General features: G+C 48.6%; 1 protein-coding gene across 3 annotated transcripts in view; it reads right to left on the reverse strand.

Annotated features, from left to right (window-relative positions):
- Positions 1-26357, reverse strand: part of Blimp-1 (PR domain zinc finger protein 1) — a 178648-nt gene that overhangs the window by 72975 nt on the left and 79316 nt on the right. For 2 of the 3 annotated variants that reach the window (XM_050171683.3, XM_050171682.3), the window contains exon 3: positions 10800-10843. The exons of the other annotated variant lie outside the window; for it this stretch is intronic. The gene's annotated coding sequence lies outside the window, so the exon portion shown is untranslated. The remainder of the gene's footprint in view (positions 1-10799; positions 10844-26357) is intronic. 3 annotated transcript variants of the gene reach the window in all.

Here is a 26357-nt window from a genome sequence, read left to right on the forward strand (position 1 = left end):
GCGAAATACGGGTGGCGACGCCTACTTAAGTTCCCACACCCGGGGGCTGTGACGTCTTGTATTTTGATGGCATCTTCTAGGGCCTACTAACTATATATAGCGGTACAGATTGACTACATTGTGTTCTAAAGGAACCAAATATTAAACATGGCATGTTTCGGGAACCTTTACTCAGCCAACGCGGCCCAAATGCGAAAACATACTTTGGGATCCCTTACGTCACGCTGACGTACCGGGGCTGGGGTTTCGGCGCGAAATTCAAATACTGATACTTGGACCTTCATTTTCTCATCTGATAATCACACGATTTTTTGAAACGACTGCCTGCAGGGTTCTCAAAAAATGCTTCATTAGTCTGAACTGATTTATTGTTTCGCTTTAGTGTCCCTTTAATGCTAGCGGAAGCCATCACCGCGGTCGTTGCTTGAGCGTCGCGGTGCGGTATCCGTGCGTGTCTTCCCGGAACGCCTTCCCTTTAAATGCGGCTTTACACACACGCGAAGGGACCAGGAAAGCCGGTTTGTTTATAAATGCGGCGCACGGCGCGAAGCCAGCAAAAGCAAATCTGACGCGACGCCCCATATTATTCGCTGATACCTCCCTGGCACGCATACTTAAGTCTTGAAAAAAAAAAGAGGGAAGAAACGTATAAGGAACGGAAAACGTTCTTGCGTTCCGGTCAACCCCTGGGAGGCAGTTTGCATATACATATATGTATATATATCACGGACGTGACATACTGGCGCAAGGACGAGCATGCTCTAGGTTATTAGATCAATGCAGTACTGCGGAGCCCAGATTTGACATTTGACGCAAGCCAGTCAAATCAGAGTTCACACCGACGATGCCGGTCCGGATTTAACAGGGCGGCTCGTCATGGATCGGAGCACCTGCGCTGACCAGTCAGGGTAGCCGCATACACCACGTGGCCAAGCGTCGTCCAATTGCTAACTGTTTATTGGACTAGGGTAGCGCGAGCCTACTCTTTGAGTGGAAGCACTGGGGAAACTACAAATCCAGTACCGGCCAGGCATACCAGGGTCCGTATTGAAGTCGTTCATCTTTTTAAACAAGGGTCGGGAGAGGCCAGATAATCTGCCCCGACCAATCGATGTAGCTGAATACACCAGACGACCAAGGCGCTGGCCGACTGCGAACTGTTTCCTCCGTTACTGAGTTGCGTGAATCGTCTCCCCGATTGTCTAACGTTAGCTTTAGCAGCTTTCCCAGCACTGCACGGAACTACTGGGACGAAGTCTACCCCGCGTGCTCCGTAGGCAACGAAGCGTAGCGCACAGAAGAAACATTCGTAAGAAGAAGAAGAAGAGGAATAAGAAAAAGAAGAGGAAAAAAGAAACAGTGTCCGGCGCTCGGCTCGTATCACGGCGCAACGCCCATGCCTGCCTGACGTCTTCATTTGTTATGCAGCGTTTCAGGATGAGCGATGATATGCAAGCGCTCGGCGATCCGTGGCAACGCGTGAACGCGCTAACCTGACCGTGATCTATGTTTACCGGCCCGCGCAGAGGTGGTTACCTGTATACAACCACGACCACTGCTGCCCCACATTTCGTGCAAGAATGCGTTCGTGTTGCCTTCACAGAGAGAGAGAGAGAGAGAGAGAGACAGAGAGACGGGTATGTGGATCGAGCTTGCTTTTGAGTGTTTATGGGAGTTGTTACTCTCGTGTGGGGACGAAATTTTGCTCATACGCGACCTTGACCTTTCCACGTAGCCGTGCCTTTGCAGCAAACGTTTCTCGACTTTACTTTTTTGGCAAAATGATTGCTCACTGATGTTGACGCGTGGCTAGAGGCTTTTAGTCATAAATATGCGTGCGCAAGGACAAAGTGCACCTTGAACTTACCTATTTATTTTGGTTCACACGTGCCACAGCGTTGCTCACACGACGTATTTGTCAATCCACGTACATGCAAGCATACGTGGCTGTCGTATGTAGCGTATTGCGCCCGCCGAAAAACTGTACCCGTATTCGCGGATCCATTAACGGTTCGCAAGTGCATACTTTAAGCTGACCATAACAGGGAACGAAGAAACTGAAGACGTTGCTGCTTCCGCCTTTCGTTATACAACGTCAGTTCAGTTGCATTCTCCCAGCGTAAAGCCACAGCTCGTCGTCGCGACCGGCCAGCTGTCTAATTGCGCGCCGTAAAAGAAAGAATGATCGTGCTCGTAGCTGCTCCTTGCCGATGCCGTATAAAGGCTCGTGACGATGGCTTGTCTCAAGAAAGCCGTCAAGTTAAGCTTCCGCTATGCTTGCGTGCATACTTTATATACGCCTCTGATACAGCACACACGCAAGTGATATAACACCACTTAGCTGCGTGCGCTCTAGTCTAATATGTTAATTGACTTTCACATGCAAGCTTTGACGAAGGTATGCCCAAAGCAGCAACCATGAAACCAAAGCGCATTCGGTGTTCCAGTTACCGATCGCTATTTCTGTTATTACGTGAGTACCTCGCCTGTTGATGCATTTAGAAATCACACGCTTCAGCCGACATCCACGCAGGGAGCTGAGGTTTTAGAAGAAGCAGCTGACCAATCGTTATTTTGAATGTGAAAAATTCAGCGCGAAGCCCAGGACAACCCACCAAAGAAGAGACGAGACAAGCGCCAGTTCACCTTCAAAATACCATGTACCAACTAGCGCCAACCGAAGTTTTATCTTTAGTTTCATTCAAACCCTCGTCCCTTCAGAAAACCGTTCGCAAAAGTGCGCTACCTTGAGCAAGCAGAGGGATACGCGGGTGCCCCCCACCCCTCCGCTTCGCTGAACTTTACACGTCCCGCATGACCACTTGCAGCACCTTCAAGACTTGGGTGTTCACGCGCAGACCCACAAGGGACCGAAGCAGTCCCCGACTCTCAACCGGCTCGCACACGCAAGCGCCCTCACGCAACGGAAGCGCAAACCGACACGCCGAACCCATCGTACCCGAGGCTAGCATAGCCAATGAGCCGTATCTTCAACTAACCATACACACTTCTCGCGAGTTTCAAGACTGCCCTTGACTGGCAAGAATAGCGATGACTTGAAGGCTGCATAGGAGCACGGCATCCTTTTCTTTTGAGCGGCTGTGCAACTTCCATGTGTCCGTATGCGGCTACATCCATTGGGCGCTAATGTATGCTCCCCCGGTTACCCCCTTCCCCCTCTCCAACTCTCTCTCTCTCTCTCTCTATTAAGGCAGTGCAAGGGAGTCTTGGTTCTAGGAACGTGGAAGGGGAAACGCAGCGCTCGCCATCCCGAATGCAGATCCGACGGGGAATTAACGAGCAGGAAATGAACGGGCGCTCTTTCGGCCTCTGCTCCTGGGAGGAGGGCGACCAGGCGTGCGGCGACCGCGGTGGGCAAGGCTGTGCACGTCGTGTGTAGGGCAATTAGTCGACGCCTGCTGCTTCCAAGAGGTCAGCGGAGGAGGAGGCACGTTAGGCCTTGTCGCTCAAAGCGTGAATATTAGCAAACGAAACGCATTTACCACGCCTGCCGGAACAGCTGCGCCAAATTAGAACCGAGAGAGAGAGAGAGAGAGGGGAGAGAGAGAATAGGTACTGACGTTGCTCAAGTGCAATGCGTGTATACGAGTTGCGCAATCGTTGCAATGCGACGGTCACGTCACGTAAAGCACTCGCGAGCACGTAAAGCGTACGCGTTTACCTTCCGCGCCGAGACATGGGGGCGAGTGATTTGTATCGGTGGTGTGTTGTAGATGTGCCGGTCCTGTATACGCTCTTGTAAAAACGGTGTCGTAATTCGAGGTGAGCTCTCTGATCTCTCTCCAAATATCGAGTACACTTGGAATCTGTTATTACGACAGTAGTGCAGACAAACGCGATTGAACGTCCCCCTGTACTGACCATCGCTCTCAAACACCTATACATGCAATTTCTGCGCCGTTGTCTTCCTAAGAAAAGTGCGATGCCAGGTATTTTAATTGTTCTTTTTTTTTCACGCAATAAATTATTTGAGCTCCCAGTAATGCGTTGATGAACAGGCGTCATGAATATCCCGAGGCATCATTATAGCCACACTATCAGATATCCACCAAGTCCCCCCAAAATAAGGTGCATATCTTTCTGGGTGTGCTCGCTTTTGATCATTCGCCAGGCAAACGAACATCCCCTAATGAAGAAAGAGTCAGCTCTGCTAAAGAAAATCGCAGTGATACCACACATGCACTCCTCATATCGCGTGTAAGAACTCTACATTGCCGCCTCAAATCAAGTAAAAATTGCATCATCTCAGGAGCTGGCTCCTCGCCTACAATACGGATTCGACCTTGATATAGACATTTGCCTTCATCAATGGGCATTTCAAATCGCACTTGCCACAGAAACGCGGCTTAAACCGCGCCTGCCGGATGTGAAATCGTCTGCGAATAACACGGCAGTTCGCTTGGGGATGCCGAATCTTATCTCTAAAGCTCCCTCGTTATACAAACTGTCAGTTCCAGCGGTGGTTGCTGTCGATAGTATGGCGCGAAGCTTATCGGCTCGGCATCCATCCAAACACGGGCGCCTCCCGCTCTTCCACATTCCCGCCCCTCCCTCCTCCGTCTTCTCTGATAGTTCCGCGACAAAAAAGAACCGTCGCGTGACTGTAAAATCCCGGATGCGGAGCAGAACCAGAAGCGACCACTCCTTGAACAAAAGGAAACGGGGAACAGTCAGCCTCAGCCGACACTGACGCAGAAAGTCAAAGAAAAAAAAAAGCTTTCTTAATTTAGTTCTTACTTCATTATATTTTTTTGTGTCGCTCCTCGTTATCTTCAACGTACCTCTTGCATGCGCACACACACACACACACACACACACACACACACACACACACACACACACACCCTCACGCTCACTTAGGCGCCAGGCCTAGCGTGGCGCAGACGTCTGGAGAGACAGCGTGCGAGAACGATGTGGGCGAGAGAGAGAGAGAGGGAATTGTACGTTGCAAGCCGCGATTTCGACAGGAGGAAGGGACAAAATTTTCATTTCGCGGCCGCCTCCTTTCTCTTTCTTCCTTTCTCTCTTTCTTTCTTTCTTGGGATCGCGTCGTCGCCGCGCCAATGCTAAGCAGTGGGCGAGCGGTGCTCGCGAGGCCAACCGAGGGGGGCTGTGTCTCCCTGATACACACGTCTCAGCTAAGCCAAGCCGAGTGGCCGACAGACCAGCCTGGCTGCGGGCGCATGCGAGTCACACACTTGCACACACACGGACACTCGCGCTCATTGCGCGCAATTAGAACGGGTGTAACAGTGCAAGACCGGTGTGCACTCCCGCCGTGTGCTGCCGCGGAGTACGCACACCGGAGCGCGCGAGCAAAGGCACATTTCTCGGAAGCTACTCGCGTAGAAAGCGGAAAGCAAGCCGGCAGACGCAGGATAACATAGAACTAACATAACATAACTTGCAGGATAACATAGAAAGAAGAAATGACACGGAAAGGAACTATCCTATTTCGAAAAGGAAAAAGAAAATCAGCGCGCTGTGCCAGTTCTAGCCTGGGATGAGGTAGTTTGCAAGATTACGAGGTAACTAACCCGACAGCTAAAGGGCGCCTAACCAGTGAAATATCCAGATAGATAGATAGATAGATAGATAGATAGATAGATAGATAGATAGATAGATAGATAGATAGATAGATAGATAGATAGATAGATAGATAGATAGATAGATAGATAGATAGATAGATAGATAGATAGATAGATAGGCCATGCAAGAACTGCAATGTTGTATTCCTGACAGGTTAATTCGCTAAATTTTCGGATTTGCTTATTTGTCAAACTTTCGCCCGCATACATACATACATACATACATACATACATACATACATACATACATACATACATACATACATACATACATACATACATACATACAATAATCAGCTTTTTATTGCATACATAGGAATCCCCTCTTCCTTCCTTTTCGCACACAGGGAGATTTTAAGCACTGCCTATGTCTATCGCGAGGTTACACAACGGCCTCCCTACCGTTCCATCCACTTCCTTATACCCTCCACTGCTTTCGGGGCCGGAACTGCCCGATCGTACACAGACTTCGCCAGCGCAGCCAGTATCAGCGAGGAAACGCACAACATGCAGTGCGGAGCGCTACGGGCGTCGAGCTACAAGCGGCGCGTCAGCCCATGTAGCTTGCCGGACGGTCCGGCGCCTTCCTTTTGTCGCCTTTATCGCGCGCAATGCGGCGCCCGCGCGGCTTCCCCCGTCAAGGCCGATGAGAGCGAATTTGTCGGACAGGCAACCGAAACAGAAAGCGAACAATGCAGGGGCGGGCTGTCGCCGCCGCCAGGAGACGGCGAGGAGGAAAGAGGCGACGAGTGGAATACATATATGCCTCATCGTTTTCCAGTTTGGTCGGTGGACACGAAAGAAGAGGGAGAGCAGTCCCAGACGCGGCCGAAACGTCGCCGGCGAGCGCGCTTGGGCACAGCTGCGGCGAGCGAGTTGTTTTTCAAGGTCGCGCGTCCGAATCCCTCTGTGTGTATGCGGTTTCGCCCCTATGGAGAATGTACTACATCGGTTCCGGCGACGGCAGAGCAGGCAGGCGACTTCGAACGTGTCTGGGGTACGGTTCGAAGCCACGAGGATTGCCCAATCGACGCGCACTTCAAGAGACGCGTGGTCGCGGGCGGTCCCTTCGTCGCTCCTGTCTTTCACCCTCTCTTTAATGACTGTATCGGGAGACTGTGTTTCTATTTTTTTTTAACGTTTTATAGGCATATCCGTACCTTCGGAACGAAGTGGTTTGACGCCAGCCTTCCTACTCTCTCACGCAGACTCACTTTCTCATTCTGTACGCCTCCGCTGCGCCGGTTACTCCTTTCTAAGTACCTTATCCTTCCAGCCCGCTTTTCAAATGTTTATTTCGTTCTTTCTTTTCTGCTTCACCTGTTGAAGTAGGCTGCCGAAGATTTATGCAGCTGTGCCCCATGGTACTCTTCCTACGCCCTCCAAGTATGGCGACTCGGTACGCGTAGAAAAAAAAAAAAGAGAATAATAAAACCAGTCACAAGAAGTAAAGAGAAATCCGACCGCTTTGCTACACTATAGTTTCTTCTTTATTTTAAATCCGCGATACGAGCTGTGGCTCGAATAGGTTGGCTCGTCGGTTACGACTTCCGCGAATCCATATTCATAAATCCATGTCCGTGCATGCCGCGAACGCGCGACGGCGGAAAAAAAGAAGAAGAAGAATTGTAGCGGAGGAAGGTGCAAAACGTTCAGGCTCGACGTGCATGGCGCCGCCGTTCCTCAGAACAGGCGACGCTCGCCGTTTTGTGTAGAAAGCATGCAAATTTCGCACGGTCTGGCAGAGCGCCATCTCTCTCTCTCTCTCTCTCTCTTGCCTTCTTCGTTCCGACATGGTGGTGCAAGTTGCAGATGCGCATGAACGTATACTGCTTTGGAGCGCGCAACCGCTGAATCAAAAAGTATCTTTTTCTCCAATCCCACGCGTCGTCACGCTGGAGCTGAGAGGGTTGAAGATGGCAAAGTTGTACAACCGCAAGTATACTCGTTGCACCCCTTGGGACATGCTCGACGCCCGGTACAATGAATCTAGGTTGATATCATGTCGCCTGGTATTTCGATAAAGAATATTTTACCGGTGCTCCCGACTCAGCTATATAGATGTTTGCTAGTGCACTTCGCCATCCAAAGATCTACAGACACAGCATGCTTTTGTCTGGTGTTTGGATAAGGAGTGTGCTCCCCGTGTTTCAGCTACTGATATATAGAGGTTCGTGGCTGAGATTCCCGCTGGTAGCCGGCGTAATCTCACGATAGATAGATAGATAGATAGATAGATAGATAGATAGATAGATAGATAGATAGATAGATAGATAGATAGATAGATAGATAGATAGATAGATAGATAGATAGATAGATAGATAGATAGATAGATAGATAGATAGATAGATAGATAGATAGATAGATAGATAGATAGATAGATAGATAGATAGATAGATAGATAGATAGATAGATAGATAGATAGATAGATAGATAGATAGATAGATAGATAGATAGATAGATAGATAGATAGATAGATAGATAGATAGATAGATAGATAGATAGATAGATAGATAGATAGATAGATAGATAGATAGATAGATAGATAGATAGATAGATAGATAGATAGATAGATAGATAGATAGATAGATAGATAGATAGATAGATAGATAGATAGATAGATAGATAGATAGATAGATAGATAGATAGATAGATAGATAGATAGATAGATAGATAGATAGATAGATAGATAGATAGATAGATAGATAGATAGATAGATAGATAGATAGATAGATAGATAGATAGATAGATAGATAGATAGATAGATAGATAGATAGATAGATAGATAGACAGATAGATAGATAATATAGATCCCTATTTGGAACATTAGAGAACGTTTTGTTTGTGCCATCAAGCTGACCATGTCGTATCGCGTTCATTCTGCATCTTGGAGTGCACCGCCGCGGTCCCGTGTTTTTACACGTTACATGTCGAGAGAGCATTTCGACTCCTGCGTCCATCAGTTCCGCAATTCGCAAAAAAATGTTCAATCATACCCGTTATCTCGATCCCGCGTGCCACGCCTTATCGGTGCTATGCAATCACAGTTCGACGGGCGCTGCAGTACAACGATGACTTCAGTATAACTGGCGTATACTCTAGCGTAGAAAAAAAGCTTTCTTTCAAACCCTACTTATATTTATAGTCGCGGTAACCTTCTTTAACGACACACCTCCATCCTCTCTAATTCTCAATGCCCACCTCCTGCTCCGTTAATTACTTTCTTCCCAATATTGGATCGATAATTTCAAATTAACGCAGGCTCAATCACTCATGAACTGCGTTTTGTTCGCGTCCGAACGCCCGACGTGCTCGTCCGAGCAATCCCTCATTCTTAGCCGGAATCTCGACATTTCTTCCCCCCCCCCCCCCCACACACACTTCCAACAAGCAGCTATACACAGGGAAGAAGTGGGTGGGGGGGGGGGGGGGGGTTCCTCTCTGAACTGGCGACGAGGAAGTCTAAATGTCTGCGCAGCTTGGGACAGGCCCGCGACATGACCGTGAAAAAAAGCTCGCAACCTTCCGCCGCCGGCGCGCCAGCGCGCCTAGCGCTCTCCGCATCTCTCCTGACCCGGAATGGCCCAGATATCGCCCTGAGCCTCCCCCCACCCGCCGCTCCCTCCCCACCACACACACACAGGCACACACCCTTCTTCTCAACCGGAGCGCCCACTGAAGCGCCAATAAAGGAGCTCAAAGACAGGGAGGAGGACAGCGGGCAGGACCGTCAGAGCAGAAAAGAAGTAACCACGTAACGATGCCGTCGGGCGACGTCGTCGACTGCGGTATAACTGGTTACCGCGGTCGGCCGAAACTCGCCAGCTTAACGCGAAGCCGTCGATTCCGCAGCCGCCACTTCCACGCACTTCCCTTTCCCACCTCTTCTTCTTCTTCTTCTTCTTCTTCTTTGGCCTACTTAAATGCACGCTCATAAGCACGCGGTGTGTTAGGTCTCCTCGCGCGCGAAAGGCGCGTGGTCATCGCTGTAATGATGACGATCGTCATCCTCGTCGTCTTCGTCTTCTTCGCGGTTTGCCTGACCGCGAAAAAAGTAGAGGCGCGGCGGCCTGCTGGGCCGACCAAGAAAAAAAAGGCGTGATGGTGTCGGAACACGCGACCGGAGAAGCGTGTTCACACCGCTCTCGCAAACGCTACACTATATACCTGCACGCTATATACGTGTGCGCGTGCTGAATCGAAGTGGATATATACTTGGGTGACCCACATATGCTCGAGTATATGTATAAACATTGTCCTCGCACGAAACTCACATTTCTCGCTCTCATTCTTTTTTTTTTTTTTAATGTCTGTTTCTTGTTATTCTGTGCGTATCTGTCGTCGCGCCGATTTGCTATAACAGAACGCGTAATTCGCAATGGCGGGGACTTCAAACCTTTCTTTTCTGTTCATTTTTTGTTCATTGCAGTGTCGTTGGGGCAGTGCAACCGTTTGTCGTTGTTTTAATAAATGTCGACAATAAAAAAAAATTGGAGGACGCTTAAGCTTCGCCTTTAAGAGTGGAACGCGATAGCATTCAAAGATCCTTGACTGAGTCACGCTTCCCGGCAAGTGCAGCTTATGTAACCGTAACGTTTACCGGGAAACGCTGGCTCCGAATGTATATGCACGAAGCCGATTTTTCTGGTAGAAACGCGGCCGTTTGCGAGGGTCGATCTCCTGTTATTGTTTCGCACTTTTAATATTTCAGTCTGAGAATAGCTAACATAAAGGACATGCGCTGTCGGTGTTTTCCTTTTGTTTTCATTACATATGTTTGTGGGCTGCCGTTCTCAGAATTCCGAGGAATAACTTTGTAAAGAATGAAAGACCAGGTATGAACAACTTTGGCGGTAGAGAAGTGGTTGCGTATGGGGGGTTCGGAACTTGGTTCGAAGTTCCTTTTGCCGAGGCGACGTCCGACGCCGGATTTCTCGCGACACGGGCTCCTTAACGCTATCGCGTCAATATAATACGACAACGGTATCCACGAAACAATGACTAAATCACACGCAATGCTATATTATAGGTGTTCTATAGGTGGTGCGCACAACCGCTGCAAAACAGCGCAGCTTGTAGCACTGTGGTACGCGTGATGCACGTGCGATTGTTCGCCCGGTGACGTCAACATTGCTCTTCATTGTTTTACGAAATCGACGCGTAAAGATAAACACTGCAATTTGTACTCACTGGCTGCAGTCAGTGAGAGATCTGCTCTTGAGAGGCTCGGCTTTCTGCGGAAGAAGAGAAAGAAAGAAAGTGCATGAGAAACTTTACAAATATTTTACGAGAATCTGCAAGCGTCGAGTCACGAGCTTGTTAACGGTACAGGACATAGAAACCGGTGTTTAGCGTAAGGACCTTGAAGCGATGACACAAGAAGACGGCCTTCTGTTTAATGCCATCGTCTCAATTTCTTTTGCCCTAGGCACCAGGGCCATTATTCATAAGAAAATCTTGTACGCTAGTATCGTTCGTAAGAGCAAGGTTTAGCCAATATTGATGTTAAAATTTCAGACAATTCTGAGCGAAGGCCACTGGCCAATGCAAATAGCAGTTACGAACGAAAAGCTTTGGTAATTCGACAAACAATCTTTTTCGCTGTTTTCTTTTTGTTTTTTACATTACTGCTAAATAGAAACACCAAATCGTCTTAGACAGCCACCACATTACTCATGTAAAACTCTACCTACATTTATTCAGTGGGATGTTATTTGTTACATTTAGCTGAAAAGACGAAGGCCGAACTTGAGTTTTTCAATGTCACGCTCGAAACACTGCATGCGATGACGCGTGTTTGACGTCGTGGAGTTCACAGCACTTTAGTGTATTTCCAATACGTTATCATGCAGGATAGTTTTACCATAGTGGCAGGATGGAGCCCTCGTGCACTTTCAAATGCTGTGCGTTGCCATCTTTTTTTGTTAATGCTGCCAGAATTTGTGACGTCGATGAGGACTGGTAGCGAGAACTTGCAGGTGGCGACGCCCTTGGTAGTCATGGTGTTGCATTAGGCAGTGTTAGTCGCCCACTGCCGTCAACATTTCGTTTCTTACGACGTTCCGGATATACCGAACTTCCTAAAACGTATTATCGTAATTGCAGTTCCAGAAGCGCGCAGTACGCGCTTGCTCAAAATAAAGGTTTAATCTATCTATCTATCTATCTATCTATCTATCTATCTATCTATCTATCTATCTATCTATCTATCTATCTATCTATCTATCTATCTATCTATCTATCTATCTATCTATCTATCTATCTATCTATCTATCTATCTATCTATCTATCTATGCTCACATCAAAATACGTGGTTGCTGGCATGCATATCGACTCGCAGTCGAACTCGCGACCTCTTCGTGCGCGGACGCAGAATGACATAGCCAATGAGGCCCACATATCTCCCGCGTTGTGTTCAGTATGCCTATACGGCACAAAGGATATATAGCTAGGGCGGTAGCGCTGACAGCAGCTTGCACGCAACGCCGGCAATAATGTGCCGAGTCTATCTATATGTCCTCTGTACTCGCTTTGCGGCCTGCCTCCTTTCCACGCACAGCGCTGCAATGAGTGAAGCCGCGTCACGGTTGGGGAGCCACAACTCGCGCACTCTTCTTTTTTCTTTCCCTCTTTCTCTTCTTTGTCCTCTACATCACCGCCGTTTGACGAATGCCACCCCTCCGTCAAGGCGCTCAAAGAAATATATATCGGTGCTAGCAACGGTGTATGAAACGGCGGCAGCGACACGCCCACCATTTCAGCCGAGGGCTCATTGCGCTCTCAGTCGCGAGTTGGTGCCGTATTCACCCGCGCAGGACCCGCACTTGTTGCTATCGTTCTAAGTTTTGACTGAGTGGGGTGCGTGCGCAAGGTAGCCCTATTTGTAATCTGCCGACGCGATGCACAGCGCCGCGACTGGAACATATGTGGAATGTGCAGTCAATGATCACCCGTGTCGAACAGGTTGATTGATTGATTGATTGATTGATTGATTGATTGATTGATTGATTGATTGATTGATTGATTATAAAGGACAACCAAGGGTACCGGTGCAGTCTCTGACATTTGAACATTTTCTGTTTGTTTATTTGCACATAATAACTTGTATCACGAATAATTGATTGATTGACTGATTGATTGATTGATATTAATGGCTTCGTTGGCAAATATTTCCGCTGCCCCTTCCTCAACGATAATAATTCAAGTATTGTAAGGTTCATTCGCTTCACCTACACTTCCGAACTTGTTCAGCAGACACTGCACGTCGATATGGTTTCACCAGTGCAACCTGACGTCCTGCGCACAATGGCATTCGATTTACCCATTGGAAGTATCGTGCATAGCAAGTTCAGAGCGTTCCCTGCACGGGTGTAGGAGGCGGTGCAGTGCTCGTGCAGGAGGAGCCAGGCCATTTCTGAACGAGTTCGGAAATGGCATTAAATCACAGAGTGAATTGAACGGACCTATATTCTGTTTAGCCTGTTTCAATATACGCATCAGTGGGAGTGCCGTTCGAGGACGTTTTTTTTTCTCTTTCTCTCTCCAAGCCTCTGAGCTCCAAAGCGGAACCAATCGGGTCTCACACGTTCGGCGAGTCTTACGCGAGCAAATACGGCACCTGCATAGCGTGCATACCGATGCGGTGGTAACCTATCGACGCACTTTCTCCGGCTTCGCCTGTTTTTTCCGCGGTGATTTCACGCCTGTTTTGTTCTCCACTGCACGAGTGGCCGGTGCCCTTTTCGTTTGTTCTGCTGGCCTTGTCGCGCTCTCTCTCTCTCTTTCTTTCTTTCTTTCTCTATCTCTAACTTTCCTCTCCGCATCAAAAACAGTGCCGCGCCGGCAAGAGCCGCTGTCACGCAGAACAGCACTGAACCGGGCTCGTTCGGGGAGACAAGCGAGCGACCTTCGCAGGAATGCCGTTCTATAAGGAGGCGGCAAAGGGGGAGTAGCCGGGCGCAAATTGGCCGCTATACCGTTATGCAATTATGGCGGGGCAACGGACGTCAAAATAGACCCCCCCTCCGCCTTCCCCGTCCTCCCCTTCACTCGGTGACTGCGTGAGAGTGATTGCTCGGCCTCTTGCATGCCGCGATATCCGCAGGCGGGCGGTTATGTTCGTTGTTTGCGGTAGCCAGGGCGAGACGACGTGCCAATCTTCCCGACTTCAACAATCGGACTTTGCGCGCGCTCTTTTTGTCCTTCCGGAACTTCGCGTGTCCGCCATCGAGGGCACATGGCGAACGAACCGAGAGACCGCGAACGAACCCAGAGACCGCGAACGAACCGAGAGACCGGGATACCGGGATACCGCTATACGAAGGTAACCCGAGTTTATAAAGGTAACGAAGGTAACCCGAGTTTATAAAGGGGGAATTAAACACGGGTGTACAAACAAGGGCAGATGACGTGAACCGATTTTAGGGACTATATCTTTACAGCGCCTGGATATTATAATGGTGTGTATGACGGTAGTGTCTTTCCCGTAGCAATATGCTGCATAGCACAGGCCACGCGGTGAAAGGTACAGGCCGCAATAAGAAAGGCTTGCTTCGCCACACGTCTATATAGCACGTTTATACACCCAGTGATATAAGGATGATGCATGCGAAACGAGCACGTTCACGCGGTATAGACTATAGTCGCTAAGATCGAATAACATCATATCATTGAGGCCGAGCCTCCGAAAGGAATGCGTCACGTAGGCGCACTCGTTGAGCGCAATGCACGGGATGCGCCACACTACCCCAAAAAATGTCAAGCACAGTATTCTTTTTTTCGAAGGTTCTCGGCACACAATGAGGCCGACCAACAGTTCATGCTCGGTCTCATCATCTCGGTGAAGTGAAGCTAAGGCTGGGGCTCTAGTCGGCCAATCAGTGACGAGAACCGGTTGCACGTCGTGAGCAGGCAGGAGGGCGGCTCACCCATTGTGTGCTGCAAATGTTATTGAGGAAAGCTTCGTTGATATAACTCGTAGCGTATCGTTACTTATCTGGCAATAGGGTTATCTAAAGCGTCACATTTTCAGTTAAAACAGCTCTTTTTGGGATATATAGACTTTCTTTTTCTTTTTTACATTGTGCCGTGGATATTCACTCATCGAAATAAGATGAGGCTGAACCGCGAATTCGCTATAGGGGACGCATCCGGATAAGGCTTGTGTTTGGCGATTAATTGATCGTAGCGCGAGTGCATAAGCAGTAACCGGAGAAATTGGCGATCCGCGTGCACGTTAATAAGCAGCTCTGCTAATAGACCGGGCGGCCTCGCGATGCACGGCATGGCCCGACGCGCGCGCCAAAAGAAACCGAAAGCCTGGCTTAAGACATCATCGGCTGCCGCCACGTAAGCATTAAAAAAAAAAACTAAAAGAAAGAAAGAATGCATCCGCGTCCGGGTGCTCCACAGCGCAGTGAAGCAAATACAATAGTGAGGATGACAGGCAGCCATCCAACTTCAATTAACAGCCTGCCTAACGGAGGTTGCGCCGCCGATACACGCGGCTCTATTACGAGGGGATGTCTCACCAAAGAGGGGCTTCACCTGAACACGGACCCACTGAGCCGGTGGGCTGTGATACGAGAAGTTCGGTGCTGAAACGTTGTTGGAACGTTTATAATTTTACGCGCTGTATCGTTTGTTAAAAGAGTGTATATATTAAAGTACAACTTGCTCCGCAGAGGCTCGTTTAAACGAATTCAGGACAGTTAGAACTTATTCAGCTGATATATGGGTGGCCCCTTCGAGATGTTCTATGTCTGTCCTTGCCCCCCCCCCCCCCCCTCCTTAAACTTTATTAACTTCCTAACTTCTAACCCCTGTTTTTGCCCAACTGTGTAGCGGAAGCGTTGTCTGAATAATTGGCGGGTCTATTAGAGGGATAGTCAAATTCCGCCATATTGTCGAATTCACCGTCAGGTTATGCTCTGATTGGGTCGCAAGGCTGCCATACGCCCTCTCTGATTGGTTGAGAATGCAAACACGGCGAATCTTTGTAGTGTCCACCCGGGCAGGTGGCAATCGCGCATTCGTTTGCGCTCGCTTATGAACACTGCTGAACGCGAAGCGTAGGAAAGAAATCTTCTGAGTTAGATGCAGATAATGAAGATAAGGAATGGCGGGGATGTTAACCAGACAGACGTCCGGTTGGCTACCCGGCAAGTGGGAGAGGGGATGGGGGATTGAAAGAAATAATGAGAAAGGGTTCAAGTGCACATACGTAGACACAGGTTGTTTAAAAGCATCCTCAGGTCAGTTGACCAGGAAAATCATTAGAGCGCGTATGGCTTTGTAGTTTGATAATGGTCGAGGCCATGCGCCCAGGATCCTTGCGGCTGTAAAGGGTCGACCGTCGAGTTGGCTGAACGAGCTCCGAAGAGGTAGACGTTTGAGGTCGAGGCGGGTGCAGCGCCAGAGGAAGTGCTCGACTGTCGCTTCAAAGTTGCAGTGGTCGCACACCTCCAGTCGTAGGCGGCACAGCAATATAGTTTTGTTGCACCATTAAAGGGTTCGTGGTGATCGCTGCTGCAGCGACGGATCAACCGTGCAGACACGACGGTTGAAATTTCCAGTCTTCCAAAGAAGCCAGGCTGATCTTTCGAAGAAATTCCGAGGTGTTCCATAGCTTATAACTCACAAGGTTCACAGGAAGGTACGGAGCAGCCTTTCGACAGTTTTGAAATAACAAGAATTTTTTTTCATAAAGATTAGAAGCAGGCAATATACGCTTTGATAATATGACCGGTGTGTAATCACGCAAGAGCTCGATGCCGTCGCTCATATGCTGAGCTAAACAATATAGAGTGTGTGAGCCTCTGCAAAATCACTATAGGCAGAAGTGTCTTTCATAGCCCATGCAGTGAACCTACAGACAAGTTATAGATGGTCACTTGACGAACGCAGCGAGCTCGAACATTTTAGCGAGCGGGCTCAATCTGCCGGGATGGAACTAAGAAAGGATACACGGCTTAAATGTAAACGAAGTCAGGGAACCGGCGAACAAATTTAACTTACGGTATCGTCTCGTTCTCACGCTGACCGTGTGATGAAACGCCACACGAGATTCGTCGGCTATGACATAATAGATTCTGCCGGCTTTGGATCGCGGAGCCGTTTCGTATGTCAAGCGGAGGCTTGTCGCAAGCGAGACTGTCATGCGCGCTGCGCTGCCTAGACACGCGAGAACGTCGGCACTAACCACGCTGTTACGTCAGCGAGGTCCCCGGAGTTCACATACTTACCGCTATACTCGATGGCGCAACCCGCCTTCTTCGTTCGCGGTGCGAATTGTACCTATAGTATAATTAATGCTGGACCCGCGCCAGCGTCATCTTCGTTTCTGCGTTTGGTTTCGTTACTATGTATATAAGAAACTGCGGCTCTTCGCGCGAACTGGTAATTCGAGGTTGACGCAATCTCGCTGCGTTTTCTCGAGTTGCTCTGTACAGCGTGTGCTCGAGTCTGTTTAATTTACAAGGCGATTCCAACTGCGAAAGCCGGCCGCACGTGTCAATTCACCTCGTGGAGCGGTATTATATACACACTCTTTTCATTTTCCATTCTTTTTTTGGCGCCTCGTCATAGTGTCGCATGAAGAAATGCCTCCGTTATCGCAAGTAACGGCCACTCGCTACGACGGGTGATGGGAAATAAATAAAACCGATATCTATCTATCTATCTATCTATCTATCTATCTATCTATCTATCTATCTATCTATCTATCTATCTATCTATCTATCTATCTATCTATCTATCTATCTATCTATCTATCTATCTATCTATCTATCTATCTATCTATCTATCTATCTATCTATCTATCTATCTATCTATCTATCTATCTATCTATCTATCTATCTATCTATGCATGCATGCATGCATGCATGCATGCATGCATCCATCCATCCATCCATCCATCCATCCATCCATCCATCCATTCACCCATTCACTCACCCATTCCTTTTATTTTCACCCTAGAACAGATCACCGATCTTCCGTATTTTCCCCTACAGTTCTTCTATAATTCGTCACCTTCTATGCCTTTCTGCAGGTCGTGACTTATTACGCGGGCTTTTTGTGTCTTTAGTATCTGCGTTGACGGGTCGCCCACCAAAGTACGGCGCACATACACACGGCCAGGTAGAGAAGCTGGCCCTTCACAGTAGAACCGGCAGCTTAATACAGGCAGACGTAAGGCTTAAGTATCGAGTAGCTACGAAACTGAGGCGCAGGCGTCAAACACGTTCGATCAGGAAAAGTGAGCAAGAGAGATGGACTCAGATAAGAATTATGTAACGCGTTATCGCAATCGTATCTCGCTTTAAGGCCTATTAGACTAGCCTCAGTAAGGGTTGGCCGGAGAGGAAAGGACGCCGTTGATCCGAGACATGCTACACCCCATAGCCCAGCCACCTACCGCGTTGCCAACTTGCCGATATACTGATACCGATAACTGTGCCAAGGTAATAGCAGTCCGTCTTACTTGTCTTTCGTTCGCTGCTGTATTCAGCTTGATTGATTGATTGATTGATTGATTGATTGATTGATTGATTGATTGATTGATTGATTGATTGATTGATTGATTGATTGATTGATTGATTGATTGATTGATTGATTGATTGTATTTGTCGTGCCAAAGCAATAAGCAGAATAGGTGAAGCAGTAGCGGTGAAGTTTCGAATGACGGGATAATTATCACCAACTGTGGTCCCTTAACGTACGCCTTGCTCGATACGTGGTCTTTCTCTACACTGATTAGTAATGTGCAGTTTATACGCACTGCGTCTCAGTGTGGACACGATGTGAATGACATAAACGCGTGGCGAAGTTTGTCGTATAAACGTAATTTTTTGAGGCATGGGAGCCACCGTAACACCGCGGCTGTCGCCAGTTCATCTCGCTGCCTCTCAAAGCCAAGTATCGCATAGTTTCGCTTTCTTTTTGTTGCATTTAGCCTCCGCCGGAACGGCTTTTATTTTAACTTTCTTTACGACGAAGAAATGGTGAAATTGTTTTTAAAGCATCGACATACAAGCCTAGACTGCATCAGTTTCGCTTTGACGCCATTTATCGCAGCAAATTTTCAAATCGTATCACCCATGCCAGCCTCGCCAGCAACGGGTATACACTGCGGAATCGAAGTTTAGCGCAGCTATGCCTCAAAAAGTTCGAGCGCCTCGTAAACGCTCTGACGCCGAGCCACACGCATAGCGGCATGTAGTTCGGGAGCGTACAGTGGCAGCTAACTGCATGCTGCGCCGTGCAAAGCGCTCCGTCTCTCGTGCGGCACGGCGCTCCGCGATTGCGTCAGATTGGCGCGCCTAAATACACTCTTATTACTCTTGGCCCTGCCTTTGTTGAACTGGGCCCCACACGCCATCCGAAGAAATTTCTGTCGCAACTTTTCGCTGCCGATTGTTCCGCCAGCCGGGCAGGTCTCCGCGGAGCACCGCCGTATAGAGCATACATATATGTAATGCCGTCGGGCCCAGGGAGAGAGTCCTTCCCGTTCGTCTAGGTGTCCTGGGAAGGTCGCACGTATAATGCGCATTCCTTGGCCACGGCGCAAGTCTGCCCTTGCGGTTTCTTTTTCTCTTCTTCTCTGTCGCGCCCCTGGACTTTTTTTTCTGTCTTTTTTTTTTTACGTTTGTTATTCCGCCTTCGACCACTCGACGGTGCTGCAGCTGCTGCTGCAATGCAGTGGTTACAGAGGGTGGCGTCGCTCAGCGGCCGCCGCATTTATATGGCGCGATGCTCCGCGCTTATTGAGGCGTGACGAAATAAAATAGCGAAGAAGATTCGCTGTAGGCTACGGGACCTCGCTTCTTCTTGTGCGTTCTCGTTCTTCCCTTGGTCCGGAAGAGGCTATATAACGCCCCGACTTGAGAGCGCGTCAGGAGACATTGAAAAAAAAAAAAACGGGTACGGATTCTTCGCATATCTTCTTTTTCTTTGTTTTTTGTTCCTGAACGCTTCGCATTGTTTCTTACTGAGCTGAACAAGCGCGCGCGTGTTACAGGGAGTTTGGAGCGGCACGCATCTCCCTTTGTCAGTGACCCCCACTGTCACGAAGCAAAGTCCCCGTTTACGAGCTTACTCATGGATTGATTGATTGATTGATTGATTGATTGATTGATTGATTGATTGATTGATTGATTGATTGATTGATTGATTGGCTTACTGACTCACTGATTGATTGGATGACTGACTCACTGATTGATTGATTGATTGATTGATTGATTGATTGATTGATTGATTGATTGATTGATTGATTGATTGATTGATTGATTGATTGATTGATTGATTGATTGATTGATTGATTGATTGACCGGTTTAACATTTCAAAGCCAACACAGGGGCTGTGATGGACGCTGTAGCGGAGGGTTGTCGTTCTAACGCGCTTGTCGACCTGAAAGCCACCCGGGCCCCTTGGCTCAATTATCATCAGGATGATGAAGGGCGTGAATGCGTACGGGTTAATTCTTACGACCTTCTATTCCCTGACCCGCACTTGAGGCCGGCAAACGAAGCCGCGACCATGCGCTCAGCAGGGTGATCACTCGAAGCAAAGTTCGCCCGGAACGCGTCCATATAGCGCACTCGACGGTCAGGACGACCGAGGGCAACGATGACAGAATCAGAGACAATGGCGACGGCAGGGTGCTCGCGGTCTTCGAATGGCGACTTCGACGACGGGATAACGCAAAGGTCCCGCACAATTCCAACACACGCACTCAGTCACACGAAAAAAGCTACCGGAAGGAACAAACTTTTGTTTACACGCGTCCATCAAGAACTGACGCAGCCCAGCACTCAAGCAAGCTAGCACACATGATCTTGCATTGCAGAAGTAGTAAAAAAACACCGGACTTTGCTCACAATCGGCTGCATTCAACTTTCTTTTCAACTGCACGCTGATGTTGCCTGGTCTTGTCCGAAGTGACTGAATACTATACCTTGTCGCTTACGTCTGGGCTTCGTGTTCACCAACGACTGTTGATTGCAATGACCGATAGCCCGGGGGGGGGGGAGGTATTCTGTAAGAGTCCACCTAGTGGACTGTCCATTTCGGCCGCTGCTGATTTGTTAGGGCCGCTTGTCTCCTCCTCTCGCGTACAGCTTCATCCAATCAGCAGCGGCCAAAACGGACAATATCCACTAGGTGGACCCTAACAGAATACCCCCCCCCCCCCCCCCGGACGCAATATTTGTGGCGTCCGGAGCCACAAGTATTCTATGATACACACCGCCCACGTCCTTCGAAAATGAAAGGCTTGTCCTCCGCAACACACCGCTCTAAAGACTGAAGATTTTTTCTCATTGTAAACGGTCTTGAAACTCTTCCCATATCACAGCTGCGGAAGGCCAGTAAGTCACTGCTGCAACTGCCGATGGCAACTGAACTGAGCCACAGTCTATCACACACCGTTCAGAATTTCCATTACGTCGGCAACTCTAGTGCACATCAACTATACTTAGTTCCTGTCCTTGTCTTAATATTTTGCTCCCCGTCCCCTGTCCTAATGCAGGATAACCAACCATGGCCTCAGTCTCAGTTGACCTCCATGCCTCTCACTTATCCTCTCTCTCTCTCTCTCTCTTTCTCTCTCGATGATAATGATGATGACACTGGCGACAAAAGACACGCAAGAAAACGAAACCCTCCTTCGCAACGAGAAACCACTCAGAGTTGCGGAATATAACAGACGGAACTGGACCAACAGCTGTAATATAAACCGAATCCTCCGCATTCGTAAGGCCCCGTCCTTGCCTTATCTATCTTCATCTCAAGAGCGTGCTTGATTATCTCTGAGTAAGCGAGCTGCATCGGTTCCTTGGCCTCAGCAGGCGTCATTGAGTGACGAAGGTGAGCCGCCCTAGGCGTCTGTCGGGGTACAAGCTAGGTCAACCGAACCGTATCCTTGCCCTATTACTTGAATCGCCGCTGTGGCAATGGTGATACGCGGCGAGGTCTTCGGTATCGGCTCCTCGCATCTCTCTCTGCCTGCAGTTTTCCCTTGGTTTCTTTTTTCTCTCTTTTTTTTCTCTTTTTCTGGAGCGAACGCCATATATGCAATGCTGGCAGCCGCAGTTCGGGGTCTCGTACTTACGACACTTCTCTCTTACGCAAGGTCCGCCAGTGATCGTCCGAATATCACGCCGATCGTTATCGCAATTGTAGGACGCTCGAACGAAAGCCAATCAAAACCCGAATTTTAGGAGCTTCTCGGCGCTCGTATTCACAGAGAATTTCCCACGCTATTAAGGGCAAGGGCCGGCCAATCATAACGTTGGCTACACTATTAGCGTAGGTCACCGGCCAATGGCGAACGTTGCTTACGAACGAAATCTTTGCGAATTCAGACCGCGGGCCGCAATTTTTTTAGTTGAACAGCCACTCTGTTCAACGACAAAAAAAAATGAAGAAAACCAAGCTGGAAGATACGATTTTAAGCACTACGGCGTTCGGTCATTGCACATCTGATGATATAAGATCGTAGCTCTTATAACTGTAAACTGCACCATATTCATTATATTATATGGTTTCTAGGCGGGAACCACTGACGTATAGCGCGCTAAATTTGTTAGTACAAGTTGTGCAAGTTTTCGCCCGCATTATACTATACTGCGTGCGCGAGTCACAAAGCGTGTCGTCGATTATCGTCACGCTCGGCAGTCGAGTTAAAAGGAACTTCGCACGAAGCGATATAATTCGCCCACGCAGCCACACCGCCAGCTCTGTGTATACTCGGACGCTTTCGTCGTTAAAAGTGTAACTTCTCTCCCGAAAGAGAGAAAAAAGAAAGGCTGGACCGAAATTGCCACTCACTTCATTAGTCGTCCATAGAAAAACGCACCGCTCCCAAATTCCCACGCTCGTTCGCGTATACGCATGCCAGAACCGTAGAAGTCCTGGACGCCTGATACTAACGAACAAACCGACGAATAGAAAAGTAGTCGAAGAAAAAAAAAAGTCACGATCCGTTTACTGAGGTCGTCGTCGCCTCCAAGTCATTACGCAACTATTATAGCATACACTATTAAGTTTCCTTTTATTTGTTTCTTTCGCCTCTTCTTTTCGTGCCTCCATATGGACACCGACGCGAGTAGCAGCAGAAGAACAACAAAAAAAAGAAGGACACTCGAAACCGAATGGTCTCTCAACTTATTAAGGCAATAAAACAAACGCGCGGAGGAGCAAAACGAGAGCAAAAGAAATAAAGAAAATAAAGCGAGGACTACACACTCGCCGCCTCTTCCCGGCCTACGCGGTCGTTCCGACTCGTCATTGAGTTTAGGGGTGGCGAGTGAATGCAAATGCGTTTGCGCGTACGTACACAGAGCTCGATTTTTTTTCTTTCGTTTCTCTTCGGCCAACCGAACCCCGCGGCCCTTTTTCGGCACAGACAGGCGTCAGACGCTCGGGGGACGTTTAAGTTAGGGCCAGCTGGTAGGCATCGCGTCCTCGCTTACACCCTTCTCCTTCCGTCATGAATCCCAGGGCGCCCATAAAATTATATATATTTTTTCGTTGTCGACTTTGTGTAGTCGTAAGCGTATGGTGCTTCGCGGACAGCGTGATTATTGCTCACGGCTATGCCGTATACATACACGCCTCATCTAACCTTGCGAGTAGCTCTTCCGGGCTGCTCTGGCTGCTCATTTTAAATAGTGTACCACCCCCTTCCCTTCATCCCTAGTCGCACCCGGTTATACTCGCGGAAAAGCGCCCCTAGCTAAAACTACAGACGTGGAACGGGCCGACGGAACGAGCTAAACGGCGCGGTAGCTTGGCGTTGAAGAAGCTGGGAGTAGCTAAAGAGCAATGGTTGCTGCCGTTTATTGCGTGTGTACGATGAATACAAATGCAGTTCTCGCGTTCGCTCATCTGTTGCCCGTGTTGACGTGTGGTCAATGCGTCATTGCGCTGCAGAGCGTTTCGCAACGCGGATGTGACGACTAAAAAAAAAAAAAAAGAAGAGGAGACAGAGAGGAAAAGAAGAAGAAGAGGTGGGAAGAAGAAAGAAAGACTGGTTGAGCGAAAAGTGTTTCCGGCAGGTCCTGTTCTATGTCTGTAATGGTATACGCGCTGAACGACGCTAATCGGAAAGGTCTGTTTGTTTGCCCTCTACTTTTCCTTTTATTTATTTTTTTCATCTTCTTGCTATAATCAATTCACCACTCGTTTTCTTTCCGCTTCTTCATCGTCTCCTCTCTCTCTCTTTCTGTTTGAGCGTGTCCCTCGCGGCTCTGCCGGTCTGTGTATCTGTAGTAAAGGACAGTCTAAAATCTGCAATGTTACGATCGCGCGTGAGTCGTTTTCTATCGCGCGAGCATCATCAACGTCGTTGTTGTCGTTGCTTCTTTCTAACAGCTAGGTAATCGAAAACGAACAGAACCGTAGAAAAGAATAATTCGCACAGATTAGATTAAGTAAATAATTAAATTGTGGCGGTTTAATGTCCCGAAATGGCACGGTGGATCACAAGGAACGCAGTTTAGTGGAGCACTCCCAATTAATTTTTTTGACCACCTCGTGCTCCTTTCTTTTTTCTTCTTCAACGTGCACCCAAAGCATGGTACAAGAGTGTTTTTTTTTTTTTGCGTTCCTTCCCCAACGACATGCGGCCGCCGGGGCCGGGAATCGAACCTGCCACCTCGTTCTCAGCAGCGCTATACGCCATAGGTACACCGAGCCAGCTCGGCGTGGGCTCTGATATGCAAATCTTCGATCCTGATCAAATGAAAAAAAAAAGTTTTTTCTTTGTCTTTATTTTAATGTAGTCACCGCGACATTTGAAAAGTTGCGAGGAAAGTGACCAAAACTTCATAAGAAAGAAAGAAAACAGCGAGGGATCCCGCCAGCAAGAATACTCCACAGTATAAACGACGCAGTCAAATGTAGTCAAATGAGGCTGTACGCGCGAAGCACGTGACCGAGTTGCAGATCTTGTCGCGGAGCGGCAACGAGCTCGGCCGATCCGTCGGCCGCCACCGGCGAGATCGAGGTGTCGTTACATAACGCGCCCCTGCGGAGAGGTAAGTGGGGAGAGCTGCATCTGGGGAAGGTCGCGACATTGAACACAAACCCAGCCCGCGTCAAGGGTAAAGACAAGCCTATATGGGCGCTTATCGGAAGCGGATGTATTATAGTTACATACACTCACCCCTATCGGGCCCTCGTATATATATATATATATATATGTCCAGGACGCGCGCTTCGATCTTGATCGCATGGACGTTGCTTGCCCCCTCTTGTGGGTTGCTCGCCCGCTAGAACACTCTTTTAACGGTACGGCGCATTCCGCGGATGCATGCGGTGGTGTTCTTGTTTTGTTTTTTTGTTTTGTTTTTTGTTCCACGCCAACTACTTTGTATGTCTAGGCAGTGTGCGATAATTCTCGAATGGCCATTTATGACTTAGATTGTACGGTATACGGTGCACTTTTTAAAGAAAGCACCTAATTAGTATCGAAACCAGCGTGACTTAAACATGTCGACTTCATTCAAATAAAAGAAAGAAAGAAAGAAAAGGTCACCGACGCGACGTGTTTGATAGACCTGTATTGGGAAAACGTTATCGCCGAGGTCTTCGCGTGCACGACCAAGCTGTTGTCGGTCGAGAAATAATAAGTTGGTGTTCCCTTTAACATGTGCACGGCGCTCAACACCAGACGACGCTTTCGATAGATACACCAGTTTCGGGCTGTTCCGTTTGGGGTGCCAACTTAAGGGCGGCGGTTTCTGCTTGGTTTTCTTGCTTTTTTGCGATGCATGCAAGCAGGCTGACGAAGAAAACTGAAGCGAAATAGGAATCAAAACACACACAAAAAAAATGAGTCCTTCGCAGTGCAAGGACTGACGGCGGCGATGTCCTTCACACCGACTGCATGCACTGTATTACCCGTGCACGCCGGAGGAGCCGTCGATGCAAGCGGCCTCTTTTTTTCTTCTTCTTTTGTTTTGTTTCCTTTCCTTATTAGCACGTAAGGCCGTAGCTTGTTGGCAACCGCGGCGCGCGTTTCCAAATTGGTGGTGATGAACGCGCTGCCACGAGTAACGAACATAAATCCCGGGCCAGTGATTGCCAGAAGACGTGGACAGATTGCATGGGTCCGATAGTTGGTTTCCTCGGCCTTTGTCTCTTTTCTTTCTTTTTCTGTTTTCGCGTATCGCGAGGAATCCCTCGGGATGCATAGCCACATAGGCGCGCATATGCGCGCGAGCTTGACGCACGTTATCGAGAGTAATTAGCGCGAGCTGTTTTCTGCGCGTTATTGAGAGGAGTTCCATCTCTGATGAATTGCCTCGCGAGAACGCACCAGACCTGGCCCCATACGGCAAGTATTTGTGTACGGTAATGTGTGGCAGATGCATGCAAAGCAACAGGTTAACGGCATTTTTTCGCGCGGCTTGGTGCACTTCTGTAGGGATGGAAGACAGTGTCGATATACTCTCCGTGGACGGCGGGATTTCGAAGACCTGCTTTCACGTGAGGCGGAACCTTCGCAAACAGTCTCTTGACGCTGTCTCTGCAGTAAGCTTTAGAGGTGTATTTCTGTAAAGTATCGACAATATCCAAATTAGTCCGCGCTATGCACGGCCGCCGTGCATAGCGCCGTGCACGCCCTATAGAGGCGCCACTGATAGCCACCTAGCGGACGCTTCCAACAGTACGCTCGGTAGCAGCAGCAGACGACAACCCTTTGAAGCAAGGATAGCTCAAGTTCGCGGCTGCGATTTCTCTCT

This window comes from Dermacentor andersoni, chromosome 6 (assembly GCF_023375885.2).
Source record: "Dermacentor andersoni chromosome 6, qqDerAnde1_hic_scaffold, whole genome shotgun sequence".
Taxonomy (NCBI): domain Eukaryota; kingdom Metazoa; phylum Arthropoda; class Arachnida; order Ixodida; family Ixodidae; genus Dermacentor; species Dermacentor andersoni.